This window comes from Oryzias latipes, chromosome 16, assembly GCF_053564925.1.
Source record: "Oryzias latipes strain Hd-rR chromosome 16, Olatipes_Hd-rR_3.1".
Lineage (NCBI taxonomy): Eukaryota > Metazoa > Chordata > Actinopteri > Beloniformes > Adrianichthyidae > Oryzias > Oryzias latipes.
Window position 1 is genome coordinate 2,166,095 of NC_136252.1, and position 12,054 is coordinate 2,178,148.

Sequence of the window (12,054 nt, forward strand, 5' to 3'; positions counted from 1 at the left end):
CGTACATGCAAATCATCTTGCAATTTCCTGTTTCTCTAAAACCCATAGAAAAAGAGCGACACCAACTGTCAATCACTATGTTCTTCTCCCGAACAAACACACAGCTGCACCGCGGGCTTCAGAAGGAGAAAACACTGCAGCTTCTCAGACTGAAGAGCATTGAAATACACCTGAGCCACTATTTGTCCGTTTGTACTTTGTATTTTTTTCATGATCATTTTAAATTTTCTCCCGTTTAATTCAATTACTCTCGGGTCGCGGTGGGCGGGGCTAATCTCCGCGATTTGAAGCCTTCTGTTCACATTGATGATTAAAATTATTATTTGACAGTACTGTACAGAAGTTATTTGTTGAAAAAAAAACGTTTTTAAAGTACTTTGATTTGTGAAACAAATGTTTGAGCCTGTAAAATGGTTTGTTCTTCTTTTCAATGTATAACAGAGTATTTAATTGTATAATAATTGTTAAAAAAAAATAGAGGTTTCTACTTCACGGATTTTGCCTATCACGGGTTCTTTCTGGAACGTAACCCCCGCGATAAACAAGGGTTTACTGTATTTCATTTGAATGTTTTCCTTTGTATGGAGTAAACGGATGTGACTCAGTAGTATTTTACCGCACTGATGGACCTCCACACTTCCAAATTTTCTCCCACAGTTGAAAGCGAGTGCCTGACGAGTTTAACAAGCTTTTGCAGCTGGCTGACAGAAAACATGGGCCCTAACGAGGGAGCTGTCAGCTGAAACAATGAAAAAGATTATTAAACCCCATCAAGAGGCTCATTCAACACTCAGACATGCAAAGCATGTGGGCTGTTTCCAGTCAGCTGTGTCCAAAACTCTGAGTACCAACAAGCAAAAAGGGAACGATTGGAAAGGTACATGTTCTAACTGTCTACGACATCAACGTATCAAAAACCTCTAAAAAAGGTGACGTGACAGCACAGGTTCCAGTCTTTTCCAGACCATTTCCTGGTTTAGAGAGTTCATCTGTTGATGACTGAAAGAGCAAAAATCTGTTACAGTAAAAACACTGGGACTTTGTCATTCCGTCCATCTTTTCCGTCTGGAGACGGAAAAGATGGACTGCAGCTCTTGAGGACCAGGGTTGGCCAGCCCTGCTCCAAAGACAGAATCAGAGAAGGAACCGTCTATTTCGACTTGTGTCTGACGTTTAAAAAGATTATAAGCAAAGATGTTTAATGCCACCTGCGACACTGTTCCAGTAGAGGGGACGCAGGAATGGATTAAAGTCTACTTATGTGAGGAGGAGGTTGGAAGCAGGCTACACCAGATATTTTTCCCAGACAGCTGCAGACAGCTATAATCCACAGTGTCAAAAAGGTCTTCGCTGTAAGCAATACTTGCTGATTATTTATACAAAGATTGCTGCAATTTTTCTCCAAAATAGATTTTGACAACTTTAAAGCTACACATCCAGCACTGCCTTGTACTGGGATTTCAGGATTGTTTTCGTGGAGAGATTTAGGAGAAAGGGGAAAAAACATCAGATTCCTCCTCCACTGCGGAACAAACAGACAACCTGCTACTCCAGATGGCTGTGAGCTCAGTTTACTGTCCCGGGGGACGTTTCTACACAACAGTACCAGACCACACCCCAACAATGTCTGAAGCATTAGAAACATATGGAAGGTTGATAAAAGTCGGAATCAGAGTGTAGTTTTGCTTTTTAACAGCTTCCACCTCCGGCTGGCCGTACTGGAGTCCCACCCAACTGACCATCCATTCCCACCTGTTTGTCTGCTGGCATCAGGGCGGCTCTCGCAGGTCCATACTCCTTTGGCCTGCTGTGAACCAGCTCCCTGCTACAGCTGCCACCTGTCCAATCGGTATGGTGTCAAAATAGAGCCTAAAGTATTGCGCATCAAAACAGTAAAACCGCGCATCAAAACCCCAAATCTGCGAATCAAAATGCATAAATTGAGAACCAAAACCCACAATTTGCAACCAAAAGCCTTTCCCCAAAGCACAATCCTATTTCTCAGCTGCCGATTTGTTTTCTCGCCATTCTGAAATCCTGTTTTTGAGTTGCAGTTTTATTTTGAAATTGTCTTTTTGAGTTGCGCTTTTATTTTTTGAGTTGCGCTTTTATTTTTTGCGGTTTTGATTCTAAAACCTGTCGACACGTAAAAACAGCGACATGTCAGTCGGGGAGGCGGGACATCCCTGATATCCAGAAGCTCATTGGCTGCCGAATAACACCGAGTCTTACGTCAACAGACCAGTTTAGAATGTGCCGGTAAGTTTTTCATGTTTTTCATATCTTTTACTATATTAAACGATCAAACTTGTACTTTATTTAACCAGAGGACGCCAGCACAGTCAGATGAGGAGCTCCACCAGTAGCTGCTAGTGAAAAAAGATGTTAGAAAGTTAGATGTTGCATGAAAAACTATCACCATAGTTCTCCTGTGTTAGCATGCTAGCTAGCTCAATGCTAGCGGGGTTTCCAGCTCTTCTCATGACTTTTATGGATTAAACAAAGTCGATTTTTTACCACAGTGCCAGGATCGGTCATGTAAACCTGGGAATAATTGCCCGTGGATTGTCACTATGGTTAATCAAATAGTTTTTTAAGAAGTACATTCATGTATATATATGGTTTTTCAATATTTCCTTAGGGATTACACAGATGGATTGAACAACAGAGCAACATATTGCTGCAAGAAAGTGACACCTTTCCTAGTTTGGGATCAAGTTAATCCCTATTTAAAATAAATAAATAAAAGAAACACAATTCAGAAACACAATTTTTATTTGAGGTACCAGAGCAAATTTCCCACAAGTTTTTCTGATTCTGAACTGTATTCCAAAATAATTTTATTCTCAACCTTAAAGATTGCAGGTTAACACAGGAAGTTACCTTTCACAATATGCAGCTACTGAGTACACACATACACATACACACACACACACATTTTAACTTTCTTAAATACATTTTTCTTTGTGTGCAGGATGCTGTGGACGATGACAGTCTAACTTAAACCAGGCAGAGCAGGAAACTGTTGGAGTCGTTGTTCCCTCTGTGGCTGTCCTCTCTCCTCTCAGACCTGTTCAACCCTTGTGGGACATCAGAAAACCATGGCCAAGACATTAACATCTATGTACTGATCTATGCATGTCATCACAGCAGGATGTAACAAAAACTAACAATGTGAACAGATCTCATCTGCCTTACAAAATACTGCCCCCCTTAAGAAAATAAATGGCTAATAATCACCACTGGTATTTTGTAAAGCTTCATTTTTTAATGTTTGACCATTGAATGTGTTTTGTACAAAAGACTGATGGTTTTGCAAATATCATCTTTGAAACACAGAGTCAAGTGCATTAGATTCTGTGAAATTCTGAACCACAATTCAGAGAAATTAAAATAACTGTTTTTAAAACTCCTTAAAAGACTTGAGGTGGAAAAGTCACTGTTTTCGTCCAGGCACTGAGAAATGGGAAGCAGACAGTGTGCCTGGGCATGTTGTCAATGCAATCATGGTCAAAATGGACAACTATGTTAAAGGCTTCTCTTTCAGTTGACAGGAGATGTCTGTGAACCAGCCGGACAGCCTTTGCATCACACTGGGACGTCTTTGGGGCCTGCATCTGGAAAGAAACAAAAACAGCAAAGTTAATTAACCAAAAAAAGAAGAGAAAAATTAAGATTAAAATTGTTTTCTTTACCTTAAAGAAGTTGTAGACATCCACGTCGTAGCTGCCTCAGTATTCCTGCCTTTTTTGTTATGGTATGCATAACAACGGCCCTTATAGAAAACAACAGACATACAGCAATAGTCAATTTTAAAACCACCACCCAATTAAATATACTAATAATTCTATTGATGTCTAATACTGGAATAATTTTAAGGGGAATAAAGCACGTTTTTGCTGGTCTGCTACAATTTACTCTGCTCTGATTCACTCATACCAGAATCATGCCAGTCTGCATAGTGCAGACGCATACATTTTGTAAATATGGCACAGCAATATTGTTGCTCTGTTCAATAATTCCCTCTGTCTATAAACCCTGAAAAATATTGAGAAACCTTATAGGTTATAACATATTTGATTAACCATAGTGACAATCCACGGGCAATTATTCCCAGGTTTACATGACCGATCCTGACACTGTGGTAAAAAATCGACTTTGTTTAATCCATAAAAGTCATGAAAAGAGCTGGAAACCCCGCTAGCATTGAGCTAGCTAGCATGCTAACACAGGAGAACTATGGTGATAGTTTTTCATGCAACATCTAACTTTCTAACATCTTTTTTCACTAGCAGCTACTGGTGGAGCTCCTCATCTGACTGTGCTGGCGTCCTCTGGTTAAATAAAGTACAAGTTTGATCGTTTAATATAGTAAAAGATATGAAAAACATGAAAAACTTACCGGCACATTCTAAACTGGTCTGTTGACGTAAGACTCGGTGTTATTCGGCAGCCAATGAGCTTCTGGATATCAGGGATGTCCCGCCTCCCCTCCCCTTGACTGACATGTCGCTGTTTTTACGTGTCGACAGGTTTTAGAATCAAAACCGCAAAAAATAAAAGCGCAACTCAAAAAATAAAAGCGCAACTCAAAAAGACAATTTCAAAATAAAACTGCAACTCAAAAACAGGATTTCAGAATGGCGAGAAAACAAATCGGCAGCTGAGAAATAGGATTGTGCTTTGGGGAAAGGCTTTTGGTTGCAAATTGTGGGTTTTGGTTCTCAATTTATGCATTTTGATTCGCAGATTTGGGGTTTTGATGCGCGGTTTTACTGTTTTGATGCGCAATACTTTAGGCTCTATTTTGACACCATACCACCTGTCCAATCGGGTGCTGTTTTGCATCCATCTTAATGCTGCGACACCCAATGAGCCAGTCCACTCTCAGATCATTTATAATTGTTGGAAAACCAGCGTGAGAGCTACTGGCATGTTGGCACCTATTCCTCTGTGTGATATGCAGGAACGCTGCTGCTTTAGAGGCCCCAAACACACAGGCAGTCGCTCAATCAAAGATGGAGGACCGAAGAAATATAAAAAACAAACAGAAATGACATCTGAAGCCGGAGAGATGTAAAAGGAGACGAAAAACTGAAGCTTTACATCCCACTTTACAAATTCTGCCCTTAGAAAATGATTATTATAAGAAGCTATAGAACTCAATGAGGATACAATCCCCTCCCTCCCTCTTCATGAGGGACAACAAAGTTTTCATTAACTGATCTAAAAACATTAACCATCTCCAGGAAATCAGCTCTTTGTTCATCCAAACAGGTCCTGATAAAACACTGAGTAGTTAGGAATATAAACGATCATAAAATACTTTTTTCGTTGTGTTTATTTGATTCTATTAAAGAGATTTTGATAAGAATGACGGTAACGCGAAATAGCTGCAGCTATAACTGTGTAAGGAAAAGTCCCGCAGCTTTTACTGTCTCCACGACTCCACCAATCATTCTTGAAGGCTTAATCACATGTCATCAGTCTGACCAATCAGAAGTGGTTAAAGTCTCCACTTCCTTGTTCCAATTTAGCTCATAACTCAGTCAGTTCCGACAAAAACACCAGCTAAAGCTCGTCTTTAGCGATGTAACTTTCCACAGAATCCGGTGTCAGACCGTGGAACAAGTGAACAAAACCATGAAGCTCAGAGACGCGAGTCTTTCTGCCGTTTTCTCGCAGTTTTCACACTACATCTCCCATGATGCATTGGTTTAAAGGGACAGCGTCTTGAAAACACAACGAACATACAGTTTGCTTTTTCTGCCACAATTATCACAAAAATGCACGTCAGATTGCCGGGGGGGGGGGGCTGTAGATCAAAACAGACTATGAGTTTCTGCTTTTTTTTTTTTTTTTTGGGATGCTGGTGTGCCGCGGGATTTTTGTCAAGGTTAAAGTGTGCCGTGGCTCAAAAAAGGTTGAAAAACACTGGTCTAGTGGACATAAATTTGGGGTGTAGTGATCGACCCCCGCGAGAAATAATGGGCGAAACCATCAAAAAATGCCAAAGCACAAAATACCAATTAGCTGGAAACTATTTCACAGAACACCAAGGCACAAGTACTCAAAACCCTGAAACAAAAGAGGTTCCGATATGACTTCACCACACAAGGAGGACAGTTGTGATGATCAGGAAACTAAAACCTTCTGGGATTTTGGCACTGGGCAAACACAAAAGCTGTCCATGAAACCAAAGCTAACGGTAATAACGCTCACCACAGCTTTAAGGTGACATTCCAGAAAAACATCAATCCAAAATGGCTCTGTCTGTGTTATCACATTAAAAACAATCTAAGTCTATCTCATCACACGTGCTGATAAGTCGTTAAGTGTTTCATGCTTTCTAGTAGGGCTGGGCGACATGGTCTAAAAATTCAATCTCCGATTTTAGTTTTTTTAATTCAATTTCCGATTTTTTCCCGAGCCCCCCCCCCACACACACTTAAGGAAAGCAATAAGTACAAACGGCAGACAACTTAAAGCAAATTTTGCTTTTATTTAATCAAACGCAAGACAAATGTAACCCCCATTTCTGAGATGAATAATAAATAAATGAACACACTCTTAGAATCAAAGTTAAGTATAACATTTTTCTTCTTCTAACTCCCTTTTTGACTTGTGTTTTTATATAATTTTGTTTTATATAATTTTCTTGTTTAACATAATTTTTGTCTTGTTTTGTTATTCTACACTTGTTTTCACTTGTCCAAAACAAAAAGGTTACTAACTTAAAGTCCAAACTGTGTTTTCAGTCACACTTTGTCGTCTAGACTAAAAGGAGACAAACATTCACCTTGAGAGCAGCAGCATTCTCTAAAGGATGAACAATACAGCTCATATCTGGGGTCTAAGGTTTGAATTCAATTATAACAAACCCCGTCTTTCCCACGGAGAATATGATGAAGCAGCAGGAGTCGTGGTCAACACCCCCCCCCCCCCCATGGTCTACTTTCTAGACATTGTTGGTCCAGCCAGATGTGATTTCAAACTCGAAGATTTTTTTACGTTTAGAGACAGATGATCCTCCCAACAACAACAATCTCCAGGAGTACCTCATTTAAAGTCAATGAAATGCTGTTTGATAGAACCATAAAAACCTGTGACTGTGCTGTTCACTAACTGCCTTTTTTTTCAAACAGGTAATTTAGCAGCTCATGTTCCACATCATTCTGCTTCATTTTCATCCATTCAGGTATTATTACTCAAAATTAAGTGGAAGCACCAGAAAATAGAGCGGGTAAAGAATCGGCTGCGCTCACACCCATTCAATGGGTCTCAACAGGGTGCTGTCGACACCGTGTCATAGGAGAAAGGAGAGTGAGGGGCAGAAACCAGGCTTAGAGTTAGCGTGGACCATTGGGCCTCGCTTGAGCCGTGTTCCAGGGAGCACAGATGAAAGGAAGAAAACGCCACGCTCAAAACGATTATCTGTGCTTCAGTCACAGCTCTCTGAGGACTCCCCCAGAGGGAGCCTTTCACCAATCTGCATTTAGATATCAAACCAAAGCAAAAAATCTATCAATACTAGCAGTCTGATCTGAAATTTCATGAGAAACAATATGTTTATGTATTTACATAAACTAATCCATTATCATATATAATCAATTTTAAGATAAAAATCAATAGATGGGAAATGCAAATGCTGCTGGGGTCTGTCAGTAAAATCTTGCAAAAATAATCTAAGAGTGACAGAAAAAGGGAAAGAAGAAAGGGAGGGGCACTGCCATTTGGACTACAGTCAACCAGTAGGGGGCAGTGTTTAGGTTGTCTGAGTGGGAACAGAGGGATGGAAGGCTGCCAACACTCACAGTTAGAGCTAATTAAACTATTGGCCTATTGTGAAGAAGGTGAGGGTTGAAGAATGGGCTCAAACTTACCCCAGAAGCCAGACTTTAACTTCAGAGGCGCCACTCTCCCCGGGGTACATTTTCCACTGAGTCATACAGAAAGGCAGATGAGGGTCTTTCAGTAACGCCACTCTGTCTCACCGCTGATCAGCTGTCTTTTCTCTTCTCCTTGGCGAGCTAAGACTCAACCCAAGAAAAGCAATTCTAGAAATCCCTGAGCGGCTTTCATCAGCGTTAGCGCTGAAGGGCTTTCACATGTGCCGACGTCTCAAAGGAAAACACAGCGTGCTGAATTGTGCGTTCACTCCGTGGTCATGCTAAAGGTGTGCTTTTGTGTGCACGGGTTCTGAGATTACAGATCTAAAGGAAGACAGCAGTTGTGAGATCCAGAATAATTAGTCAGATTGCTGCCAGAATACTTCTGTTATTTATTTCATACCTAAGGCATGTGGCATTTCCAAAGCCAAAGCAGATTTGTTTACCCAAACATCATATTTAACCTATAAGCACCTACAGGAAAGCAGAACAGGGTCTCTTTGGCTCCCATTAGCCTCACAGAGAGGCTAAACCTGTGCAGGTGAAGACAGAAGCTGAAAAAAAAGGACCTCTAGCACGATTCAGAGGAGCCGACGGTTACAGATGACTGCTGGCCAACAAAGAACATAGAGCACATCTGCACCACACAACATCTACATTCATGTTTTCCTCTTTAGGGAAAGTGAGTGTGAAGATCTGCTTTTCACAAATTATCTATTAGACTTTGAGTTTTTAAGAAAAGCTTTAAACCTTAGTTTACATTTAATTGAACTAGCCTAACTGATTTCTTATTACCTTCAGTCTATCTGGTTTCTGTTACTTCATGTTGGTCAGAATCCTTTTTTAGCCCCTTTTGTTTTCACGATTGTGTTTTTTTGTATTATTGCCTTTTTGGGTTTCAAGTCAGTTTTTTTTTAATGGCTACTTTTGATTGGCTTGCCTTATTTTCTTTACTTACTTTGATAGACCAACCTAACCCGTTCTGTGGTCGCCTCCACAAGCCACCAATCCAGACGCTGAGTTACATGACTGGCAATATTGTAATCTTATTCAAGCTCATATCTTAAAAAGACTCTACCACACTGATGTGTTTTGTATTCAGCCAATACCTAGATATATTACAGATTTTTACATATCTGTAAAAACGGGATTTGATAGAAATGTTCACCTTTCGGCTTATCCCGTTAGGGGTTGCCACGGTGAATTGGCTGATTCGCACAAGTGTTTTGGTAGAGAGTTTTACGCCGGATGCCCTTCCTGACCCAACACTGTATTTTCACGGCACAGAGAGAACCAGATAGGCAGCAGCATGCAGGGTCTTGCCTACGGACCCACACTGGATTTGGCTCATTGCCCGCCCTGGGAAGCGAACCTGTGACCTTCTAACTGGAGGACAGACCCACACCCAGTCAATGTGATACGTCTAAGAATGTGTGTTTTAACTAAAAATAGCATGCAACATTTTGTAAATAAGAAAGACCATTAAGGACTTTTCATTTAAAAAAAAAAAAAAAGAACTGACATCAATCCTGACGTAAATTGTCACTGATGGCCTATTGGTCAAAATTTGCTGAGAAACACAATTGGAAATATTCCTTTAGCTACCAAACATGTAACATATTACTACCCATTTAAAATATGTTATCATTAAAATAATCATTTTTAAAGCAGACTGAAATATGAGCACTGTAACCATGTTTAACAGCAATGCATGGAAGAGTCTTTCTTGAAAATGTCTCTTTGATTCCCAGTTGTCTTATGATGTATCAGGCTTCATTAACTAAACCAACATGAGGGCTTAGGGAGGTTCACATACGTATCTCCACCCTGCTATATTTCCACTGCAATGTCCCCCCCAGCTGCTCAGAACACAGATAGAAACCCCAACAGGCCACGTCCACCTAATCCTCACATATTGAGCTCCAGTCGTGGGACCCGTGCGGAGGGAAGTAAAGGTTTGCAGCCACAGATGGCTCACACTCACTGAGAAAGGGAATGTGGGAGAGGCTGCATCTGCAGAGCAATTTGAGATCATGCTGAGACAAGGCTGTTTCATCATTGTTGATTTTCATCATCCGCAGCAGAAGTTTCCCTTTAACAAACAGTGACAAAACACAAGCCTAAGTGCTGCACATTTGAGATTTGACATTACAAATTTATGCCTATACCTCTGTATTTAATTCCCTGCTTAAATTCATCTGAGATGACCCAATTCTCTTTCAAATGTGGATGCCGAAAGACATCAAATGAAGCATCTATCAAATATGCAGCATCGTCAAATTAAAGACGGGTTTGCTTTTAATTTCCCAAAGCCAATCAATTCAAGTCCTTCTTGATTAAATAACTAAACTTTTTTTTTTCTTTCTTTATACTAACATTTGTGTGAGAATCTCAGCAATGCTGCATAGCAAAATACATCTTTTTGTTCCAAAGTTGAAAAGAATCAAAAAGTCTGAGCATCAAATCTCTGCTCAGACGAGGAATCAGATTCTTTAGGACATTTATGCCCCCCTAACACATTTTTACCTTGGATATATTTTGAGGGGTTTAGCTGCTTTTCAGAGACCAGAGCGATTTAGAAAAGGTCAAAAAATAATCCAATCCTTTCAAGAAGCATCTACTTCAGGGTTTTCTCCTACCCTTTGAAAATGACTGCACTTTTGTGCAACAATATCCACAAAGGTGCAAATTCGTCATTGGAAAGGTCTTGAAGGGAGGAAATGAAACGTTAAGAGAACAGAAACAGACATTTTGCAATCCTCAAGTGTCTTATATTTCATTATGCTCCTCATTATAGTGATGAAACTCTGCACCGCGCTGTAAAATTACAGGTTTTACTTTGAAAGTTTCACTGTATCTTTTTGAGTCTTAAATTGCTGACTGCATGCAATGAGCCATTTTCAGACCAATCCTCACAATGAGGCTTTTATAGCCTCATTACTCAGCCAAAGTAAAATAAGTTAAAGGTCTTAATCAGGGATCAAGCAGTTTGAGACTGCTCACTGAGAAGATTAAAGGGGAAAATACCAGGGGGACACCTGGTATTAGACCAGAGAGCCAGGCTAAAAGGTTCTTTAAGCGGCTCTGCTTCTCTAATATCCTACTTACACTATCCAATGGTTAGATGGACCATGTTGGCACGCTTCACCTTTTTTTCCTAAAGAATCCATCAAGCTTAGGCACAGAGAAGATGTTCAAAGAAGGCCAAAAACTCGGAATCATAAAATGAAATTATACAGAAATTACTATTAGATCTGTGGAACTTCAATAAAGACAAACATCTATCACAAAGTTTCATTGTTTGAATTTGTTAGCTGTCAGTTTAAATGTACAGTATGTGCCTATGTACCAATGGCTGTAAAAGAGATGGACACAGAGCGTGGTCATGTGAAATCCAACGTTACAGTATTTTAGTATAAGTTGCAGGAGCACAAAAATAGATGATAAAGAAGAGAAAACAATATATACTGTATGTCGCTCTGGAGTATAAGTCACACTTTTGGGAGAAAAGTGTGATGCTTCTGAGGTTCCCAGCGTATTTCTACATTTACACTGAATGCAATTCACTCATCAAAGTCGTGTTCGTTGCTTTTTTTTTCTATCTTCTATCTTCTATCAAGCATTTGATACTCAATGCTTGTCCAAAAATTGGTTCATACACTAGATACTCTAGTTGTGCCTGGGAGAAGCTACTGACAAGTTTTCAGCCTCATCCTAACATGGAAGCATTGACTGTATCTTATTTACAATGCATGACATTGAGAGATCAGGTTTATGTATTTTGAGGAGCTCTAAACAATCTTCGGTAAACACATCAACTTAAACAAATCATTCGGTCTTTTTTTATGGTGATCTTTTATTGTCTACTGTAGAAGCTGCATCTGAATGACGGCACCTTCAGCGGTACTTCTGTCTCTCTGTAACCCAGTTTGAGGACGCGTTGTCACGCATTAGTCCAAATTTTGAAAAACAAGAACAATAATGTCTCGCAGCAAATAAAAAAACTTTCAGGAGGCAAACAATCAGATTCTCCTCCATGTTTGTTTTGGAAGATCTTCTTCTGCAATCCTGTCAGCAGCAAATACTGATGCACAAACCAACAGTGCCCTCTCGTGGTTGTTAGTGGGAAAATAACAAACATATGAGCCAAAAATTCTTTTTTTTA

At 40.0% G+C, this 12,054-nt stretch overlaps 1 protein-coding gene and 1 long non-coding RNA gene across 5 annotated transcripts in view; both read right to left on the reverse strand.

The window, feature by feature from the left end:
• ptprub (protein tyrosine phosphatase receptor type Ub) overlaps positions 1-12,054 on the reverse strand; it is a 318,361-nt gene that overhangs the window by 260,468 nt on the left and 45,839 nt on the right. The gene's annotated exons all lie outside the window — the stretch shown is intronic.
• On the reverse strand, positions 3,492-4,513 carry LOC111949006 (uncharacterized). Its single transcript, XR_002875018.2, has 3 exons — positions 4,403-4,513; positions 3,696-3,775; positions 3,492-3,617 (listed from the first exon to the last, which is right to left on the reverse strand). It is a non-coding gene; the product is annotated as an uncharacterized LOC111949006 (long non-coding RNA).